The following is a 22,990-nucleotide window of genomic DNA, read 5'->3' as shown; positions in this document are numbered from 1 at the left end:
CTGAAAACTGATTTGAGAAGCTATAAAATTGACCTTCCTTTGAGCTAGTTGAGAATCTGGAGCATTACATTTGTTTGTTCTATAAAACTCTCAAAATGGCCAGAAAAAGAAAACTTTCATGTGAAACTCGACAGTCTATTCTTGTTCTTCCAAATGAATGCTATTCCATGTGAGAAATTGCCAAGAAACTGAAGATTTCCTACTACAGTGTGTACTACTCCCTTCAGAGGAGAGCACAAACAGGCTCTAACCAGAGTAGAAAGAGAAGTGGGAGGCCCCGCTGCACAACTGAGCAATAAGACAAGTACATTAGAGTCTCTAGTTTAAGAAATCGACGCCTCACAGCTCGTCAACTGGCAGCTTCATTAAATAGTATATGCAAAATGCCAGTGTCAACGTCTACAGTGAAGAGGCGACTCCGGGATGCTGGCCTTCAGGGCAAAGTGGCAAAGAAAAAGCCTTATCTGAGACTGGCTAATAAAAGGAAAAGATTAATATGGGCAAAAGAAAACAGACATTGGACAGAAGAAGATTGGAACAAAGTTTTATGGACAGACGAATCAAAGTTTGAGGTGTTTGGATCACACAGAAGAACATTTGTGAGACGCAGAACAACTGAAAAGATGCTGGAAGAGTGCCTGTCGCCATCTGTCAAGCATGGTGGAGGTAATGTGATGGTCTGGGGTTGCTTTGGTGCTGGTAAAGTGGGAGATTTGTACAAGGTAAATGGGATTTTGAATAAGGAAGGCTATCACTTCATTTTGCAGCGCCATGCCATACCCTGTGGACAGCGCTTGATTGGAGCCGTTCATCCTACAACAGGACAGTGACCCAAAGCACACCTTCAAATTATGCACGAACTATTTAGGGAAGAAGCAGGCAGCTGGTATTCTATCTGTAATGGAGTGGCCAGAGCAGTCACCAGATCTCAACCCCATTGAGCTGTTGTGGGAGCAGCTTGACCGTATGGTACGCAAAAAGTGCCCATCAAGCCAATACAACTTATGGTAGGGGCATCAGGAAGCACGGGGTTAAATTTCTCAAGATTATCTCAGCAAATTAACAGCTAGAATGCCAAAGGTCTGCAATGCTGTAATTGCTGCAAAGGGAGCATTCTTTGACGAAAACAAAATTTGAAGGAGAAAATTATTCTTTCTAATAAAAATCATTATTTCTAACCTTGTCAATGTCTGGACTATATTTTCTATTCATTTTGTAACTCATTTGATAAATAAAAGTATGAGTTTTCAAGGAAAACACAAAATTGTCTGGGTGACCCCAAACTTTTGAACGGTAGTGCATACACCCAGACTAAAGGAAGGTAGTCGCTGGGTCCTAAACACAGCCTCCTATCTAGGCAGCTGTCTGCATTGCTAAACGTGGAGATCTCCTGCAAACCACTGCAGGGCGACTATCTGTCACCTCTAAAACACACATGACAGGTACATTTTCTCCTGTTACCCTTGTGAAAATGAAAATTTGGGGCTAAAGCAACATTTTTGTGAGAAAAATTAACATTTTTATTTTTTCCGTCTACATCGCTTTCATTTCTGTGAAGCAACTAAAAGCCTTAATAAATTTCTTAAATGTGGTTTTTAGCACTTTGAGGGGTGCATTTTTTTAAAATAGTCACATTTGGGTATTTTCTGTTACATAGGCCTTTCAAAATGTGATGTGGTCCGTAAAAAATGTATTTTGTTGGAAAAATGAAAAACTGCTGATAAACTTTTAACCCTTCCAACGTCCTAACAAAAAAAATATGCTTCAAAAATGATGCTGATGTAAAATAGACATGTGGAAATCTTATTTATTAACTATTTTGTGTGGTCTAACTATCTGATTAACCCCTTTTAGCCCCGAGGGTGGTTTGCACGTTAATGACCGGGCCAATTTTTACAATTCTGACCACTGTCACTTTATGAGGTAATTACTCTGGAGCGCTTCAATAGATTCCCCTGATACTGAAATCGTTTTTTCGTGACATATTGTACTTCATGATTGTGGTAAAATTTCTTCGATATCACTTGCGTTTATTTGTGAAAAAAACGGAAATTTGGCAAAAATGTTGAAAATTTTGCAATTTTCAAACTTTGAATTTTCATGCCCTTAAATCAGAGAGATATATCACACAAAATAGTTAATAAATGACATTTCCCACATGTCTACTTTACATCAGCACAATTTTGGAACCAAATTTTTTTTTTGTTAGGGAGCTATAAGGATTAAAAGTTGACCAGCGATTTCTCATTTTTACAGCAAAATTTACAAAACCATTTTTTTAGGGACCACATCACATTTGAAGTGACTTTGAGAGGCCTTTATGACAGAAAATACCCAAAAGTGACACCATTCTAAAAACTGCAACCCTCAAGGTGCTCAAAACCACATTCAAGAAGATTATTAACCCTTCAGGTGCTTCACACCAATTAATTGAACATGAAAGGAAAAAAAATGAACATATAACTTTTTTTCACTAAAAGTTTATTTTAGACCCCAATTTTTTTATTTTCACAAATGTGTTTTGCAAAAGTTTATGACGTGGAGCCGTGAAAAAAAAAATCTTTTTTTTTCACAAAAACGATATTTTTGCCGCAATATTTTTATTTTCACGAGGGTACCAGGAGAAATTGGACCCCAAAAGTTGTTGTGCAATTTCTCCTGAGTACGCAGATACCCCATATGTGGGGGAAAGCAATTGTTTGGGCGCACGGCAGGGCTCGAAAGGGAAGGAGCGCCAATTGACGTTTTCAATGCAAAACTAACTGGAATTGACAGTGGACCCCATGTCGCGTTTGGAGAGCCCCTGATGTGCCTAAAAAGTGGAAACCCCTCACAAGTGACCCCATTTTGAAAACTAAACCCCTTAAGGAACTTATTTACATGTGTGGTGAACACTTTGAACCCCCATCACAGAAAATTATAATGTTAAAAATATATTTTCACAAAATATTCTGATAGCCCCTGACGTGCCTAAACAGTGGAAATGCCCAACAAGTGCCCCCTTTTTGGAACTGATACCTGATCTGTGAAGTTTATAATGTAGCGTCATATGTCAGTTGTGTAGGACAACCTGACAAACACTACAAAACTGACGTATGACAACTTGGCGAACACTACGTCAGTTGTGTAGTGTTCATCAGATTGTCATACGTCAGAAATTAATTTAGTAGTGCATGAAAGTATGGTACCTTTTGAAGCAGTCTTTCATGCACAGGCCAGGTTTGTCGGGGCAGGTGTCACATTGATAAATGGTGTCCTTGCGTATTCCCCTTTTATAACACACTCGGCACCTCTTTTGTGACTTACCTTTTTTTGCGACTTGAGGGATCTCCCCTGGGAAATGTTGGCCTGGTACAATTCGAGGTCCTTCAGTTTCGGAGGTACTGAGGCCCGCTCCGTCACAGCTGTCAAATATCAGGGCCTTGTGGGGGGTGCTGGTTCGTCTTCTCTCCTGGAACGACTGCGGGGCGGTCCAGCAGCACCTGATGAGGAAGTAGAGGAGGAGGAAGACGACGAGGAGGAGGAAAAATCAAGAAATATGGGATCCTCGCCCTCGCTGCCAGTGTCGGAGGCAAGAAAAGCGTATGCCTCCTCCACTGAATAGTGAGTTGGAATGAGCGGGACATTTTTTTTTTTTTAACCAATACGTTTTTATTAGGTTATGAAGTACAATACAAACAGTGGTATCGCCGAAAAGGCAACGGTGATAACCGCAAATATAAACTGTAAACAATCTACAATAAAAAGAGAGGAGGGTTAGGGTTTAGAAAGAGGGAACAGGTGCACTTGGGGGAAGAGGGAAATGGGGGGGGGCGGGGAGGGGTAGGAGACAACAGTGAAAAGGTGCCCGAGAGTAGAACAAATATAAGAGTTTTAAGCTGCCTGAAAAGCAAACAGTGATCGTTAACCAAGGTGGTCCATAAGACAGTCATACTAGAAATCAATGTGGGAGGGTAACAGAGTTCAACCCAGAGGTGATCCACGGGTCCCACCAGGTCAGCACTTTATTTTTCCTGGAAATATCGTGTGCTAAAATGAGTTCATACTGAAAATGGGTGTTAATCTTAGTCACCAGTTCCGATTGAGCGGGGCAAGAGGATAGTTTCCAGTGTTTTGCAATGCATTGCCATGCCGCGATAAGAATGTTAGCTGTAATAGGACGTAAGGGCCTTGGAATGTCAGTCAGACAAATTCCCAGTAGTGCGAGTTGGCCGGTCAGAGTTATTGGAATATGCAGTACAGCATGCAGAATGCTCTCAACAGTAAGCCAAAATGCCTGCATCCAAGGACAGAACCACCAGACATGCTCAAGCGAACCAGTAAGTGAACATCCCTTCCAGCACAATGAGGAAACCGAAGAATTGAATTGAGACAGACGGAGTAGGGATATGTACCAATTGAGTTGTAATTTCTTAGTTTGTTCCAAATGATTAATACATGCAGAGAATTTTGCCGTGTGGGACGCTGCTTTGCGCCAATCAGCCAATGAAGTAGTAAAAGAGAGACGGCGTTCCCAAATTGTCATGTATGAAAGTTTTGTTTGATCATTTGGAACAAGAAGAGCTCTATAGAAAATGGAAACTCCTTGTTGATCAGGGTACTCAGGTTTAAAGAAACGAGGAAGTCTGTCATCAGTGGGCAGCCAGTCATCTAATGGGAATCTACAGATTTGTAATAGGTGTCGAATTTGTAAATATTGGTAAAAACAAGAGTGGGGTAAGGAGTAAACAGACGACAGTGTGGAGAATTGCACTAGGCCCCTTGTGTCATAGAGGTGTTTTAGAGTGTGGATACCAGAGGCTTTCCATCGGGATAGTGAAAGATGTGGTATCATGTTTTCAAGTGTTGTTAGAGAAATGTGTTTGTATAAAAAGGCAAAGAGAGCCGTACCATGTTTGGACCACACATTCACTAGAGCCGATATTGTAGACAATGGCCAGGAAGCAGGGAGCGTCTTCAACAGGCCCATTTCCAACAATAGTCTGGTGGAGCCGGTTTGAGCAAATGACGACTCTATTTGCATCCACAAATGAGTAGTGTCCGAAGTCCACCACAGTTTGGCTGCTTCTAGTAAAGCAGCTCTGTGGTAGGCTCTAACATCCGGCACCTCCAGACCTCCCTCCGAATATGGAAGAACCATAATGCGGGAGGAAACACGGCACAGCCTAGATTGCCAAATAAAGTGGAAGATTAGACGTTGGAATAACGAGATATCCACACAAGGAAAATGTAAAGGTAAGCAACGGAAAAGATAGACTAGGTTGGGCAGGACAGTCATTTTTATTATCTGGATTCTGGCAATCCAAGAGAGAGAAACGGAGCCCAGAGGGTCAAGTTATTTCCAAATAGCCGCAGAAATGATATTGCAATTTCTCCTAACTATATGCGACATGGAGGTGATGTAAATACCTAAGTACGTAAAGCCTTCGGGCGACCAGGTGAAGGGGAATGATTTCTGTAGAGCCGATTGGAGTGAGGGTGAGATGTGGAGAGGGAAAAGTGTCGATTTTGTAAGATTCAATTTATAATATGAGGCAGCTGAGAAGTCCGACAAGAGGTGCACAATCTCTGGAATGGTGGTTTCTAAGTTCATACAGGTAAAAATGACATCGTCCGCATAGAGGCCAATTTTATGCTCATGAGAGCCTACTTTAATTCCACAAATGCGGGGGTTGAGGCGAACTATCGCTGCCAAAGGTTCAATTGCCATAGCAAAAATTAAGGGAAACAGAGGGCAGCCTTGTTGAACACCATTTGAGATGGGGAAATTATTTGACAGAAAGCCAGAGGTTTTTACTGAGGCTGAAGGGGCGGAATAGAGTGCCATAATGGCAGTTTTGACTGAGCCCTGGAATCCGAATCTGGCAAGAACTGCGTCGATGTACCCCCAGTGCACCCTGTCAAACGCTTTTTCAGCGTCCAAGGACAGGAATGCGGGGTCGTGCTCCGTTCTAAAATGTTGAATAGATCGATGACGCGCCGTGTACCGTCTCGAGCCTGTCGACCCGGCACAAAACCCTCTTGGTGAGAGCCTATTAAAGACGGGAGGACATCAAAAAGTCTGGTGGCCCAGAGCTTAGCATATAGTTTAATGTCACAGTTCAGTAGCGCTATTGGGAAGAAATTTGCTGGTGATGTGGGGGGTTTGCCAGGCTTGGGCAAAGTGGTTATGACGGCTTCGAGACCCTCCTTACGTACCTCCCCCCCCGGACTGCCAGAATGTGAAGAGTTTACAAAGGAAGGGAATGAGAATAGAATGAAACTGCATATAATATTGGTATGGAAGGCCATCCGGGCCGGGGGCCGAGCGCTTCTTGGAGGCAAGGATCGTTTGGGTGACCTCTAGCGGCGTGATGGGGCGGTTCAGAGCCGAAAGTTGTGCAGAGGAGAGGGAGGGAAGGGCCGCCCTATCGAGAACTGCATTAATAATGGAGGTGGTAGGTTGAGGAGTATCGTGATCAGTGTGTAAATTATATAAGGTCTCATAATATAATTTGAAGTCTTCCACGATATCTAAAGGGTTACAAACTTGGATCTCATCAGATTTGAGTAGGTATGCTATTCTAGTCTGTCCTTCCTTTTTTTTGATTTGTCTAGCCAGCAAAGTGCCAGCCCTATCTCCCATGCCATAGTACTTGGCTTTTGTTTTCTTCAGTGAATATTCCACCCTCCGTAAAAGAAGAGCACGTAATTGCTGTCGAGCAGTATTAAGTTCTGATAGCAATGAGGGAGTAGGGGAAGACTTATGCCGCTGTGCCAGGGTATGCACCTCAAACGTTGCTTGCTTCAAAGCTGAGGTATATTGTTTTTTTGCCTGTGCTGCAAGTTTTAGGAAGGTGCCCCTGATAACAGCCTTGTGCGAAAGCCACAGAACCTCATCAGAAACATCACCGGTGTCATTGTGTGAAAGAAGTCTGATAGTTGCGTGTCCACATGGGAAATATTGTCAGGGATGGTTAGTAAGTAATCGTTCAATTTCCATTGAGTCGGGGGTCTGAGAACTGTGGATTCCTCGAAACAGAGTGTGGTGGGAGCGTGGTCTGACCAGGAAATTAGCCCAATCCTGGAGTACGTGTGAAAGCGGGGAGAGAAGTACGTGTAGTCCCTTCCCCCACAGTGTAGGTATCTCCAAATATCGTGCAGGCCGTGTTCGGTTACCAGACGAGATAGTTCAAGTCTGGTGCCAGAGGTATGGGAGCAGTCTATGTGTCTCTGCATAGGAGCAATAAGGTCTCCAGATAAGAGCCTGTAGCCAGTGGCAACTGATTGCAAAGTGTTGAAAAATTTCCGGAGAAATCTGGATTGACCCACATTGGGGGCGTATATGGATGCGATGGTATATGGGATATTGTTTAGGGTACAGATAAGTATTAAATAACGGCCTTCAGGGTCTCTGAGCACACTCTGCATAGTGAAAATGCCCACACCTGATTTCTTCACAGAACCATTGGCGAAGAATTGGTGGTGATAAGCCCCAGCATACATTCTAAAATTGTCCCTTGCCAATAAATGGGTTTCCTGTATGCAAAGAATGTCACATTTGGAGCCATTAAGTTGTGGCCACGTCAAGGCAAGTTTACAAGCGGAATTGAGACCGTTAACATTGATGGAATATACAGATAAACTCATGGTGTCAGGAAAGGCGTGGACGGGTTGAGATATTAACAATGGTAATGCAAGAATATGTTGACTCGTTTACACCTAAATTCAGGAGGGAGGTGGGAAGGGTAAAAAGGGAGGAAAGGGGGGTTAGGTAAAAGGGGGCAGGGGATTAACAGCAATAACAGTAACAGTAATCAAACACTAGACCCGGCAGTACAAGTAGTGTGCCAGGCAGAGAAAGGACGAGGTGGATACACCTCAGGAGAGTGAGACAATTCACCCTTGGAGCAGAACTTCCACTTATCACAGGTGTGAAAGAAGTGTATCAGGGGGGAAAAGAGCTAAGAGGTTTAGTAATTAGGGTAAAGTAGATAGAGATAGAAGTAGAGAAGAATGGTGTCAGTGGGGGAGAGGGGGGGGGGTGAGGAAAAAGGGTATTGTAGAAGAAAAGGAGAAGAAGTGAGGGATTAGGAGGAGGGGGGGAGAGGAAGAGAAAGGTAGGAAGGGTAATCAGAGATAAGACGAAGGAGAAAGGGCAGATAAGAGAGAGGGAGAGTGAGTAGAGGTGAGGAGGGAATAGTTCGAGAGGAGAGGTTAAGAAGAGGAGAGATAAAAGGAAAGAAAAGGAGAAGGTAAAAAACGTGGAAGAAATTCACCAAAAAGAACAACACGAGATTGCACCCAGTATCTGTAAAGGGAGGTCTTCACGCCACGCTCCATTCCGTGTCAATATGGCGGTCTCGAGGGGGAGACGGAGATGATTTCTGCGAAGACGCCTTGGGGGATCGCATTCCCCATTGGAAAGGAAGTTTCTCTGCTTGGGCAGGTAAGAGGCAAACATCAGTGGAGTTGTCTCTGGAAATAATCAACTTAGTGGGGAATCCCCAGCGGTAAGGGATTTGACGATCTCTGAGTACTGAGGTGTAGGGTTGGAATTCCCGTCTCAAGGCAAGAGTCCCGGGGGAGAGGTCGGCATAGACTTTCAGGTGTGCAAGTTTCGGAAGAAGCGGCAGATTCCCTCTCAAACAGTAAAGAAAATCATCCTTTAGTTCGTAAAAGTGGATACGCGCCAGAACATCCCTTGGAAGATTTGGATTGATAGTAGAGGGTTTGGGGACCCTATGAATTCTATCTATAACAATGTCCTTTTTGTCCATGTTTGGCATAGTGGCTTGGATAAATTATTGGAGGAAGGAGCGAAGGTCTCGGGTATGCACCGCCTCATCTATCCCTCTGATGAGGATATTGTTGCGGCGGGATCTGTCTTCGAGATCTAAGGTCTTGGTATGCATTTTATCCATCCGTTTCTCCAGCATTCCATACGCATCTAGTAAATCATTGTGTGATTTAATGAGGTCCACAAGTTTCAGCTCAATTTTGTCAGTATGACCTCCAAGTTCAGATACTTCTCCACGTAAGTCAGCCACCATAGCACTCATATCCTCCCGAAGGGACGAGCGTAGAGATGAAAGCAGATCCCTCATGCTGCTCATGGTGAGGGGGGCTTCCCCGTAATCTCGGGTTGTGGACCCTGAGGAGGCGACGGAGCCCCTGTGGGAAGAACGGGGTGTTCGTGGCGAAGGGGGCGCCATGTCGAGAGAGCCTGAGGTGGTGCGTTCTGAGGTGAAAAAGTCTGTTACCCGTTTGGGAGGACCCCTTTTGACAGGACGGATTTTGCCCATATAGACACCAGCCTTTTTTGTAGCAGGGGTTGACACTATGAAGACGCACAGTCGGAGATACACCAAACGTGAGGGCTAGGAGCTTCTCCCTGTATATGTCGTAGATGTTGCTTTGGTAGCAAGTTCTAAGTATCGATGACCGACAGCGACGTAGTAATAGAGATTAGAATCTGTGTATTTGTCAGAGGGGGCGAAAGCACAGTCCCATCACAGGTATACAGACACAGTTGAGTCTTGCAGGGCAGACATGAAAGCCCACAGGAAGGTGAAGAGTTAAGTCCTTGGTTGCTCAGCAGAGGATGAGATCAAGGGTTTAGATAATGTCAGTGCAGGGAGGATCCTAGCTCCAGCAGCAATGAAGTCTGCTTCCTGTAGTCCCAGGTCCCAATGCAGATCACCAGGAGTAAAGAAAGTAAAAGAAGGGGGCTCTCACCGCAAAAGCTGCTGATGGGTCCCTTCAGCCACCACAGCTACATACGTGGGGAGCCTGTCAGGAGGCGCCGTGTATACTTTGGCAGCGCACTTCCACGCTAAATGGGAGGCGGAGGCGGCGGCCCGGCGGTTGGTAGGGGCCACAGACAGTCTAGGCCGCCACCCGCTGTCCGGGTGTGTGGGGGCCGGTGTTCGCACAGGGGCCGCGGCGGGACCGGGACGAACCCGCAGTGCAGCTCACGTGGCTGCAGGCTGGCGAAGGTCACAGGCTGGAGAACCCAGAAGGCCCGTCAGGAGGCGCTGCGTGCGTCCCGACAGCGCACTCCCGCGTCCGACAAGGAGCCGAAGCAGCGAACCGGTGACCGGAAGGTCGGCCAGCAGCCCGTACCGTCGCTCGCCGTCCGAGCACGTGGGGGGGCAAAAATCCCCGCGGGGTCGGGGTGCACGTGCGGAGCAGTACACGTGGCTGTAGGCCGGCAGAGGCCTCAGATAGGGGATCCCAGAGGGGAGCTCTGCAGCTGCTGAAATGTCCAAGGGACTACCTCACCAGGATCCCGGGTGATGTGGTGACCAGGAGCAGCGGGGTGGTGAGGGAGAAGGCACGAGGGACCTCTGGGTGAGTCATTTTAGGAGATAGGGTGCAGGAGCTGTTGTCTTATGCGGCCATCATGCTTCCCCGCCAGGCCACGCCCCCCGGGACATTTTTTTTTGTTATGTATGTGGTGCGTGTGTGTCAGTACTTTATTTAGAGTGTGTGTGTGTCAGTGTGCTTGGTGTGAATTTTTTTTCTGAAAAAAAAAAAAAGGGAAAAAGGAACTACTGTATGTGGTGCAAACAGCGAGCACGAGTGTGGATCGGTGAACTATGTCACTGATCAATGCTCAGCAGCTGCTGGATGTGTGCACGGATGTGTGGGGAGTGGGAAGAGGGGAATTGGGGTGGATGAGGGGAGATCAGAGATGGATTTTCAAGTCTTCTCTGTTCTTCTTTCAGCAGCAGGCTCTGGAGCAGGATCAGCAGCAGGACCGGCGCAGAAGACCCAGGAGCTGGAGACCGGGCCCGGAGCAGGAGTCGGTGCCCGGAGCAGGAGACGGTGCCCAGTGCAGGAGTCGGTGCCCAGAGCAGGAGACAGTGCCCGAAGCTGGAGACTGTGCCCGGAGCAGGAGTCGGTGCCTGGAGCAGGAGATGGTGCCCGGAGCAGGAGATGGTGCCCGGTGTAGGAGACGGTGCCCGGAGTAGGAGACGTTGCCCGGAGCAGGAGATGGTGCCCGGAGCAGGAGTCAGTGCCCGGAGCAGGAGACTGTGCCTGGAGCAGGAGTCAGTGCCCGGAGCAGGAGACGGTGCCCGGAGCAGGAACTGGAGCCCAGAGCAGGAGACCAGGACCGGAGCTGGAGCTCAGAACCAAGAGAATTAACAAAAAAAAATCCTGAAAAGCAGTGAGCACGGACGTTATTCAGTGACGTAGTCACTGGTCAGCGCTCGGCCGCTGCAGAACGCACAAAACAGAAAAAAAATGGTGGGAAGGGGGTAAAAAAGAGGGGGGAGGGGAGAGGGGGGATTGGGGTGGATGAGTGGAGAACAGATATGGACTTACCAAAGTCTTCTCTGTTCTTGTTTCAGCAGGCTCTGAAGCAGGAACTGCAGCAGGTCAGGAGCAGGAGACCCAGGACGCCGGAGCAGAAGATCCAGGAGACCGGAGCAGCAGCAGCAGCAACTGGAGCAGGTGAGAAGACTGCCTTGTAGTGTCACAGAAGATTCTGTTGCACTACAAGGCCCAGCGACAGACAGATCAGATCTGACCGCTCTGAAGAAATCCTCACCAAGTGTGAGGGTCTGCAGAGCGGTCACAGGGTGGTGACAGCAAGGTCACAGGCCGGTCACCACCCGGTCAGGTAATCTGATTGGAGTGATCGATGATGACATCGATCGCTCCAATCAGAGTACCTGAATACAGGTGACAGGGCGGTCACAGGGAGGTGTCACCTCCCTGTTGTGCATGCTCTGCCCCAGCCATCTGATTGGTGACATCGATTGCACCAATCAGACATGGCTGGGGCAGAGAATGCAGCATGCCCGGTCACCTGTATTCAGGTACTCTGAATGGAGAGATCAATGTCATCATCGATCGCTCCAATCAGAACAGTCCGGGGGCTTTCATCACATTACAGGGGATCATGGGGTGGTGAAAAGGAGGTCACAAGCCGGTTACCGCCCCATTACCGCCCTGTGACCACATGGTCACGCTACGATCGGTGCGATTGATGTGATCGGCGATCGCACCGATCATTGAGCTTTGTGGTCCGGTCTGGGGTCTCCTAGCAACAGCCTAAGATTGGCTTAGGAGCCTAGGATCTTAGGAGCACCGATCCTAGGCTGCACATCACTGTTTCCAGCAATCTGATTGACGGAAACAGTGAGAATGCTGTAATTGGCTGTTCAGAATTGAACAGCCAATCACAGCGATCGTGGGTGCCGGGGGGGCTGCAACACCCCTTGGGATGCCAGCGCCATCTACCTTGAGGTAAGATGGCGCCGGAAATTTAATGCGATCACCCCGACTTTGGTTGCGGGACCGCATTAAAGACCATGACCTAACCATACGTCATTGGTCCAATCGGCCCAGGTCACCATGGCGTACTATTAGGTCACACATTAAAAAGGGGTTAGAGGGCATAAAAATTGCAAAATCTTCACATTTTTGATATTTTTATAAATAAACGCAAATCATATCAACGAAAATTTACCACTAACACGAAGAGCAACATGTCACGAAAAAACAGTCTCAGAATCACTGGGATATGTTAAAGCATTCCAGAGTTAATACCTCTAAAAGAGACACTGGTCAGAATTGTAAAATTTGGCCTGGTGAAGAAGGTGAAAACAGGATTTGGGGTGAAGGGGTTAAAAGTGGCTACTTCCCTGTGTAATTTCTCTGATAAGTAAAGATGTGTGTATCTAATAAAGTGTCCATTCATTTTATAGGTGTGATATATGGATTGTATTTGCTTTTTGATAAAAGATGTTTGTCGTCAATTGAATCAATTTTTTTAAATCATAATTTAGAGCTTTTATTTATTTTACTCGCTACTATAGTGCCATTAATTCCACAGCATCATCACGTCTCCATTGAGGTCCAAAATCTAAATTCCCTATCAGTATGTATTTGGAGTGTGGGAGGAAACTGGAGAATCCGGAGGAAACCTACGCAAACACGGGGAGAACATACAAACTTCTTGTAGATGTCCTTGGTGGAATATGAACCCAAGACTCCAGTGCAGCAAGGTTACACTGAGACAGCGTGCTGCCCAAAATTTCTTTCCCTTTCTCTTGTATGATGTAACTGTACATTGACTGCACCGTAACATTTTTTTTTTGTACTATTGGTCATTTAAATGAAAATGGATTATGTGAATTCTCTGATGTTCAGCGCAATCAGGGTTTTTAAAACAGCATTTCATACATTCTAAAAACATGAAGATTGCATTTTCTCTTTGTGAATTCTCAGATTTGGAACAAATTGTTATCTGATTAAAATATTTCCACTTTCTGCACATTAAAATTCCCTGTGTGAACTTTCTGATGTCTACCAAGATTTGATTTATCCTTAAAACATTTCCCACATTCTGAACATGAAAATGGTTTCTCCCCTGTATGAATTCTTTTATGTGAAACTAAACCTGTTTTCTGCTTAAAACATTTCCCACATTCTGAACATGAAAACGGCTCCTCCCCTGTGTGAATTCTGTGATGCCTAACAAGATTAGCTTTTAGGTTAAAACATTTCCCACATTCTGAACATGAAAATGACTCCTCTCCTTTGTGAAATCGCTGATGTCTAATAAGATTTGATCTGTTTGCATAACATTTATCACATTCTGAACATGAAAATGGCTTCTCCCCTGTGTGAATTATTTCATGTGTAACTAAACCTGATTTCTGTTTAAAACATTTTCCACATTCTGAACATGAAAATGGCTCCTCTCCTGTGTGAATTCGCTCATGCCTAACAAGATTTACTTTTAAGTTAAAACATTTCCCACACACTGAACATGAAAATAACTCTTCTCCTGTGTGAAATAGCTGATGCTTAACAAGATATGATCTGTCTGCATAACATTTCCCACATTCGGAACATGAAAATGACTTCTCTGTGTGACTTCTCTTATGTATAAAAAGATTTGATTTCAATGTAAAACATTTCCCACAAAATGAACATGAAAATGGCTTCTCCCCTGTGTGAATTGTCCGATGTATGACAAGATGGTTTTTCTGGGTAAAGCATTTCCCACATTCTGAACATGAAAACGTTTTTTCCCCTGTGTGACTTCTCTCATGTGATACAAGATTTGATCTTTTTGCAAAACATTTTCCGCCTTTTGAACATTCATATGACTTCTTTCTTTTGTGAGCTCGTTGATGCTCACAATCCCTTCTGTTATTTTTGTTTTGCTTAACAGTCTGTGATGAAGGTAGGACTTGTTGAAAAGAATCCGATGATAGACTTTTGCTGTGTAGGGCTGTTGCTTTAGCGGTAATAATGGCATGCTCTCCGTATGAATCTGGTGTGATACCATGATCATTAAATTCTGAGAATATCACATGTTTCTCTGAGCTCCTGGAACAGTCATCTGCAAACAATAAAATCAATTTAATTATTTTTAAATAACTTAGAATAAATATACTTTCAATTATTATTTATTTTATAGAATTTCTGTATAAAAGTTTATATAATTTCTAGTAAAATAAAATTTTCAACTGACTAGGACAATGTTTGCAACAGTTCACCTCATACTTCTAATATTGACCTTGATCCCCTCCTGACCTGCATTCTACCTTGTCCTCTACTTAGACATCCAACTGCCTAACTTCTGTGTATGACATAACTCAATCTATAGTATTTCTATATATCTATTATCAGGCTGAAAACAATATGTGAATAATAGCACCATCGGATCCAATATATACAAGAGATTTTATTGACAAATTTCAGGAACATACCACTTCTTGAAGTCATAATATATGTAACAAACAACTGTCATCTTAAAACATACAACATACAAAAGAGGCACAAATCCCCGAATGGTAACCCCAACACAAATAAATAAAATTTTGTTGTAACATGCTCAGGTAATTCTATAATGCATGAGTAATTATCAAAAGCGTTAGTCACAAGTCATGTAAATATAAAATAAAAAGAGGCTAAAAAAAGAAATTCATAAACATATCCAAATATACTTTGATTGGAAAACTACTTTTTCATTAAAAGCAAATATATAATCTGTATAACACATCTAATATATCCAGAGTTAAGAAATATTTGCGCAAAAAAACTATACCTTTAAAGTATAAAAATAATATGACTCTGAATTGTATCACAAGGTTTATAAAAATACTCTACAGAGCATCTTTGGCACTAAGATACTAGTGTGCAGGCAAGATTACTACAGAAGCCAAGAAGTTTAAGGTTTCAGAAATTCTGCATTTGTGAATGGTTTGCAGATATCAGATGGATAATCTTTCCTATTTGTCAAATAAATAATCAGAACAACAGAATATTTTTGATATTTTTTTTTATACCCTAATGTCTCCTTGCCCATTATTCTGTAGACTGTAAGCCCGCAAGGGCAGGGCCCTCTCCTTTTTCTACCAGTCTGTCATTGTTAGTTTCTTCACCATATTTTATATTTGTATCCTGTATGTAACCCTTCTCATGTACAGCACCATGGAATCAATGGTGCTCTAAAAATAAAGAATAATAATGTTATAGTTTAATAGATCAAACTTTTACGGCTGTGATACCAAATATGCTTATTATTGATGAGCGAATCGTCTTAACTTCGAATTCCAACAACTTTGTCTAGGTGTAATGATTTATAGCTAATTGATTTATAGCGATTCAAAAGTATTCTAAAGACTCCATTTGCGCTGAAAAGACAGGTAGGACACCATGAGGTTTCCTAGGACTGTATCCAACACCTTTCAAGCTCTTTAATGCAAAGACAGCCTTAGTAGTATTAAACTGACCTCAACATAAATGTCTATGGGTAAACAGATAGTAACAGATGGTAACAAACAGCCTATAGGACGTTTTATGCTTTCCAAAAAAAGCGGTGATAATTGGTTGGTGGTGTTGTGGTATAACGTAATGTTGAATGTTGTGGGTCTCCTCTCTTCGCCCTGCTTCCCATCAACTCTCTATCTTGTTGCTCAGTATTGCTGTGGCAGTTTGGTTGCTTTTCAAGTGCAATTCTCCCTGGATACATTTTTAGGAGTCTGTCTATGCTGATATTAGGCTGTGATCACCTCTGGGGTAAAAATCAGTGGTTGCAGTGATGCAGAGAGTCTGAGTGCTTGGTATAGGACCTGCAATTGAGGTTGCTGCATAGCAGGAGCCACAGGTGAAGTGGTGCTGCCATTCCACTGTGTGTATGTGTGAAGTGGTTGAGCAGCAAGTGCAACTGGTGGCCTGAAGTTTGAGTGGAGTGAAGTGAAGTTGGCTTAGTCAACAAGACACAGCCCAAATATTGGGGAGGGAACTGTGCTGGTATAGTGTACAAGAGAGGAAGATCTGATTCTCCACTGCTCTTTACATTGGCTTGCAAAAGTATTCACACCCCTTGGCATTTTTCATGTTGTGCTACTTCACAACCTGAAATTTCACTTTTTTTGAGGGTTTGCATCAGTTCATGTAAAGAAAATGCCAACAACTGTGAACATTTGGTTTTCTTTTTTTTTGTGAAGAAAACAACAAATAGGACAAAGTTACTGAAAACTTCAGAGTACATAACTATTCACCCTCCTAAAATCAGTATTTTGAAGAGTCTAATTTTGCTGCAATTACAGCTGCAAGTCACTTTGGATAAGTCTCTATGAGTTTTCCACATCTTGCCACTGAACTTTTTGCCCATTCCTCAAGGCAAAACTGCTCCAGCTCCTTCAAGTTAGATGGATTCCTCTGGTGAACAGTAATCTTCAAGTCTAACCAGAGATTCTCAATTGGATTAAGGTCTGGGCTTTGACAAGGCCACTCCAAAACATTTACACATTTTCCCTTAAACCAGTCGAGCGTTGCCTTAGCAGTATGTTTTGAGTCATTGTCTTGTCGGAAGGTGAATCTCTGTTCCAGTCTCAAATCACTGACAGACTGAAACAGGTTTTGCTCAAGAATATCCCTGTATTTCGCACCATCCATCTTCCTCTCAACTCAGACCATGTTACCTGTCCCTGTTGCCAAAAAACATCCCAATAGCATGATGCTGCCACTGCCATGTTTCACTGTGGGTATGGTGTTCTTTGGGTGATGAATGGTGTTGGATTGGCGCCAGACACAGCTTTTATCTTGGTGGCCAAAAAGTTACATTTTGGTCTCACCTGACTACAGCACATTTCTCCATACATTTGGGGAGTCTCCCACATGTCTTTTGGCAAACTCAAAATGAGCCTTACAATTTGTGTGTTTAAGTAAAGGTTTTTTTCTGCCCACTTTTCTATAAAGGGCAGCTCTAGGGAGTGTTGGCTTATTGTGGTCGTATGGAAAGATACTTCAGCCTCTGCTGGGGAACTCTGCAGCTCCTTCAGGGTTACTTTTGGTCTTGTTGAAGACGGTGGGGATCTTACTTCTCTCAGGTAGATTAGGATGACTTGCGATCTCAGGTAATGATGCTTCAAATAAGACAACTCACTACAGATTGTCTCAAGAGAATGATCTGTTTTATTAATAGACATCCCAAGGTTTTATAGCATTTTGTAAGGGGGTAAGATTATGTAAAATTGCGTAAACAACATATGGTACTTGGCAGACATTTGGGTTAGAATAATTACTTGTCCAATCATTATAAGGTCACTGTGATAAATGGTGTGGGATACATCCTTTCACACACTTAGAATCGTAGGAAAACTGCCAACCTTGGCTAACCACTCATTTTCTGTCCATTCCAATCTCAGGGACATTTTGGGAGTTTTTCCTGGAATTGATATGTAGAGAATAGAGATGATGTGCTTTGTCACTTTGGACAGATTTGGACATGCATGATAATTATAGGTTTACAGGCCAATTTGGAAGTAAGTATACAGGTTACTCTTGCAATCTTGAGAAAAACAAGATGAGCTGAACTGACAAGAAAATCAGAGAATTACATCTTTTAAATGCAAAGACTAGAGCTGAACCATTTCTTTAATAGTATCTGTGCTGCCTCTCTGATAAATTCTCTCCTTGCCCAGGCTGAGAGTGTTAGTGGGCGGCCCTCTATTGGCAGGTTTCTTGTGGTACCGTGTTCTTTCCATTTGATGATAATGGATATGATGGTGCCCCAGGGGATTGGTATGTATTTTTTTTTATAACCCAACCCTGACTTTTACTTCTCAACAACTTTGTCCCTGACTTGTTTGGGGATCTCCTTGGTCTTCATGGTGTTGTTTGGTTAGTGGTGCCTCTTGCTTAATGGTGTTGCAGCCTCTGTGGCCTTTCAGAAAAGGTAAAGTGTATATACTGACAGACCATGTGACACTTAGATTGCACACAGGTGAACTTCCTTTCACTAAGCATGTGACTTACAGTATGAAGGTAATTGTTTGCACCAGAAATTTTTAGGGGCTTCATAGCAAAAGGGGTGGATACATATGCACATGACAATTTTTAGTTATTTGATCCCATAAATTTAATTTATGCCTATATTTTTCTCACTTCACCAACGTTTTAGTGCTAACGCATCACATGCAAATCGAATTACAAAACTATTTAAACACAGGTTGTAATGTGACAAAATATGTAAAAAGCAAGGGGGTGAATACTTTTGCAAACCACTATAACTGCACAGATTGTTGATTTTTCTTTCTACCCCACTTTAGAACATGGAATAAAGCAGCCAGGATAAAGTTTGGTGAGAATGTACTATCCTTGTACCTATATACCTAAAAAATCAACACAAAGTTGCACCAGCCAGTGACTTTTCTGTATTTAGTGGTCACTACTCACCTGTGCGGTTATCTGTAGGAATCTCCTCTTTACACCGCTCATCACCCCTCACATATGTCTCTGTAGTATTAATATGGGGCAGATCTTTATCCTGAAAAAAATAGTGTAAAGAAGTTGTTTGAAATGATTTTGAACAACAGAAAAGATCATAAATTAACATGAAAAACACAAATGACAGCGCACCGAATTCGCATTGAGTTGCAAAACGCAGCATGGCCATTTCTACTGTGATTATGCTGCAAATTCGCGGCCATTGAGGAACATTGAAACGCCGCAAACCCGCAGGCATATGTGGATTTGCTGCGTTTCAATTAAACTCAATGGCCATGAATTTGCAGCGTAATCACGGTGCGTGTGGTACCTGGGATGAAGAGGAGACTACAACTCCTCTTCATCCCGGCTACCACGCGGTGAAAAAAAGAAATAAAAGTTAAAAATAAAAAAACCCTGTATACTCACCTCTCCGGTCTTCTCCCGACCACGTCCTCTCTCCTCGGCGTCCCACGGTGTACTGGCAGGACCAGCGGTGATGTCATTTAGTCAGCTGATGGTCACGCGACCATCACCTGACCGCCGACGTCAGCTGTCGCGTGACCATCAGCTGACTAAATGACGTCACCGCAGGTCCTGCCAGTACGCCGAGGAGAGAGGACGTGGTCGGGAGAAGACTGGAGAGGTGAGTATACAGGGTTTTTTTTATTTTTAACCTTTTAATTCTTTTTTTTTTATATAGATGCAGCATTTAAAGCATCTAAGTTGGTCACACAATATAAATCCATGCCAGTTGCATGGATTTATATTGTGTGACCAACTTGTCAAGCCCTTTTACAAGTGATGCTCAAAATCGCTTGGAAAAGTGCTTGAAAAAACGCATGCGAAAACGCACGTAAAAACGCTGAAAAAATGCTTCTCTTTGGCAGAAAACGCATGTAAATCTGCATGCTTTTTTTTCTGCCAGAGAGAGGCAAAAATGCTCTGCATCAAATCTGCTACGTGGGCACATAGCCTAAGGCTATGTGCCCACGTTGCATAAATGAAGCAGAAAATTTCTGCTTCATTTCTGCAAGTCCTCTCCCGGAAAAACGCATGCGGAATTCCGCACGCGTTTATCGCGCATTTTTCGCGCGTTTATCACGCGTTTTCCACATGCGGAATTGCCTTGCGTTTTTTATGCATTGGACAAAGGCAATTCTGCTTGCGGAAACGCAAAATTAATTGACATGCTGCAGATTTTTGAACACAGCATAAACGCTGCGGAAAAATCCGCAGCATGTGCATAGAACTTGCGGAATCCCATTGGGGACCATGGGGTGCGGGTTACCAAGCGTTTTACAAGCGTTTCCGCTGCGGAAATTCCGCATCAAAAACGCTTGAAAAACGCTACGTGGGCACACAGCCTTAAACATACACTGAATGGCCACTTTATCCATCCAGTGTTGTTTTAAACATTGTCTGGCCTTTAGAACCTCAGAAATTCATCCTGACCTAGACTCCCCTAGGCATTGAATGTTATGCAGGAATATTGGCCCATGAAGATAAGATAGCTTTTTGTAGTTACCACAAATTAGATGGACATCCTGATATGCTCTGAACAACCCAGAGCTGTGCTAAAGGATAAAGATCTATGCCCTGGGCATTGTCCTTCTACCATAGAGTAAACAGCTTACATGAAGGGATAATCTTGGTCGGCCACAATATTTAGGTAAGTCCAAACCTCACAGATATCAGAGAACCCAGGATGTGCCAAGAAAACATTCCCCTGCATTGTTACTCTCCCTCCATCAGCCTGAAAGGAAAGTTTGTTGATTCATGATACTGGTGCCAAATTTGGACACCCCTATCATGATGGTGCCACAGAAATCTGTATTCATCTGTCCAGGTAACATTTCTCCACTGATCAGTGATCCTATTGTTCCACTCTTTCATCCATTGGATATGCTCTTCTGTTTCTCTTTGTTAGCGATCGCACTGGAACTGGTCGTCTTCTAGTATAGCCTACATGTGCTAAGGAACGTCAAATTGTTTGTTAGAACTAGAGATGAGTGGCGCTGGTAGGCTTCTCCTTTATGCCAATCATGTGGGACTATGGTCACTGAATATGACCTATGGTCAGTAAATATGAGGTCACTGATGGCTCACAGTCAACATAAAAAAAGATGCTTCTGACATTTTAGGATAGAAGAGAGACATAGTGCACAGTCACAATGTGAGGTGGATTGCCTCCACAGACTCCTATAATCAATGAGTTGTACAGGTGAGTGAATCAATTCAAAACATATCAAATTCATCTTGAATTAAAAAAAAATATCACCAGAATCCAAATTTTTTTAAATTTGATTCAGGTGAATCCAGAAAAAAAGAGCCCAGTCTTCATTTTTCTGGATTATAGAGACACCTTTTCTACATCTACCTGATGATCCTGAGGAACATTGGGATTTTCTTCTTTACAGTCCTGTGGAAGAAGAGGACGGGGACATCTCTCTGGTGTTGTCTTGTTACTGGATGGATCTGTAGGAAACACATACAGGGACTGAATTCATTCTTTACATATAGATAATTATTGGCCGTGTGTATTTAGCCCTACTACCTGGTGATGTGAGGGTCTGGGGAACCTCCATCATGACGTTCTTGTACAGATCTTTGTGTCCTTCTAAATACTCCCACTCCTCCATGGAGAAATAGACGGTGACATCCTGACACCTTATAGGAACCTGACACATACAATGATACCGTCATCCCCCAATCCCTTCATAGTGTTACTGTATAATGTCCCAGCATTCCCAGCAGTGTCACCTCTCCAGTCAGCAGCTCAATCATCTTGTAGGTGAGTTCTAGGATCTTCTGGTCATTGATGTCCTCATGTATCAGGGGGTGAGGTGGAGGCCCTGTGATTGGGCTCAGGGGTCTTCCCCATCCCTCAGACACAGGGTCCTGACAGCGCTCACTAGAGGTCTTCTTCACTACTGTGTAATCCTGGTTATGGAGAGACACATTAATAAATCTCACTACAGACATTTCCAGAGTCCTCACCTCTCCAGTTCTGTCCATCTGTTATTCCCATAGATAAGAATGATGTAATGTGAGGTCATCAGAATCTCTCACCTCTCCAGTAAGCCGGAAGAGGATCTCTAGGGTGAGGTGTAATATCCTCTCCGCCATCTTGTCCCTGTCCCTATCCATCCTTGACAGGTCAATCAGGAGAATTCTCTTATATAGAAGATCTCCACTGAGAGGATCCGATATTGTAGGGACCTGAATGGAGAGAAGATGAAGATGTAACATCATAAAGATCGCATGTAAGAAATCTCCGGAGCTGTTACCGGCTTCACGTGATCACTACATCCAGTCATGGCCCCGTCCTGCCCCCGGTATAACACACAATCACATTATAGTCACATACAGGGATTTATCACAGGCTCAGCACTGAGGGGGTTAATAGTAATGGGGAATCTCCACCTGCAGAGCCGCACACTGGATATATGGCTGCTCTGTGCGCACAGGACCTGTGGTGAGGTCACAGGAGGGGAGGAGTCAGGGGTCACATGATCAGGAGCCTCAGTGTCTGCAGGACTTACAGTGTGGATGTAGTAGAGCCATGTGTGTACGACGTGTATGGAGCGGAGCTGTGTGCATATGATGTCTAACTATATTACTTACACAGGGTATTCAGTGGCATGTAAAAGTTTGGGCACCCCTATTCAAAATTGCTGTTACTGTGAACAGTTAAGCAAGTTGGAATGAAACAAAGGGAGAAGATACAGATATGATATTAGAAAAAACTTTTTGACAGTTAGGGTGATTAATGAGTGGAACAGGCGGCCACGAGAGGTGGCGAGTTCTCCTTCAATGGACGTCTTCAAACAGAGGCTGGACAGACATCTGTCTGAGATGGTTTAGTGAATCCTGTATTGAGCAGGGAGTTGGATTCAATGACCCTGGAGGTCCCCTCCAACTCTAACATTCTGTGTTTCTAGTTGAAGTGAAAGTATCACAGTTTGTAAATGCTTTTTGTAGCCAGCCAAGAGTCTTTCATTTCTTGTTTGAGGGATTTTCATCTATTCTTCCTTGGAAAATTCTTCCAGTTCTGTGAGATTCCTGGGTCGTCTTGCATGCACTGCTATTTTGAGGTCTAGCCACAGATTTTCAATGACATTCAGATCAGGAGACTGTGAGGGCCATTGTAAAACTATCAGCTTGTGCCTTTTGAGGTAGTATATTGTGGATTTTGGCTTGTGTTTAGGATCATTATCCGTTTGTAGAAGCCATCCTCTTTTCAACTTCAGCTTTTTTTTTTTACAGA

General features: G+C 43.7%; 1 pseudogene; it reads right to left on the bottom strand.

Moving 5' to 3' along the window:
• Positions 1–12,562: 12,562 nt before the first annotated feature.
• The window catches only part of LOC141270772 (uncharacterized), a 44,835-nt pseudogene continuing 34,407 nt past the window's right edge, over positions 12,563–22,990 (bottom strand).

The sequence above is a fragment of the Phyllobates terribilis genome, unplaced genomic scaffold (genome assembly GCF_046119375.1).
Source record: "Phyllobates terribilis strain yellow unplaced genomic scaffold, ASM4611937v1 Scaffold_5__5_contigs__length_657084704, whole genome shotgun sequence".
NCBI lineage: Eukaryota > Metazoa > Chordata > Amphibia > Anura > Dendrobatidae > Phyllobates > Phyllobates terribilis.
This window is presented reverse-complemented; position numbering and strand designations above follow the sequence as displayed.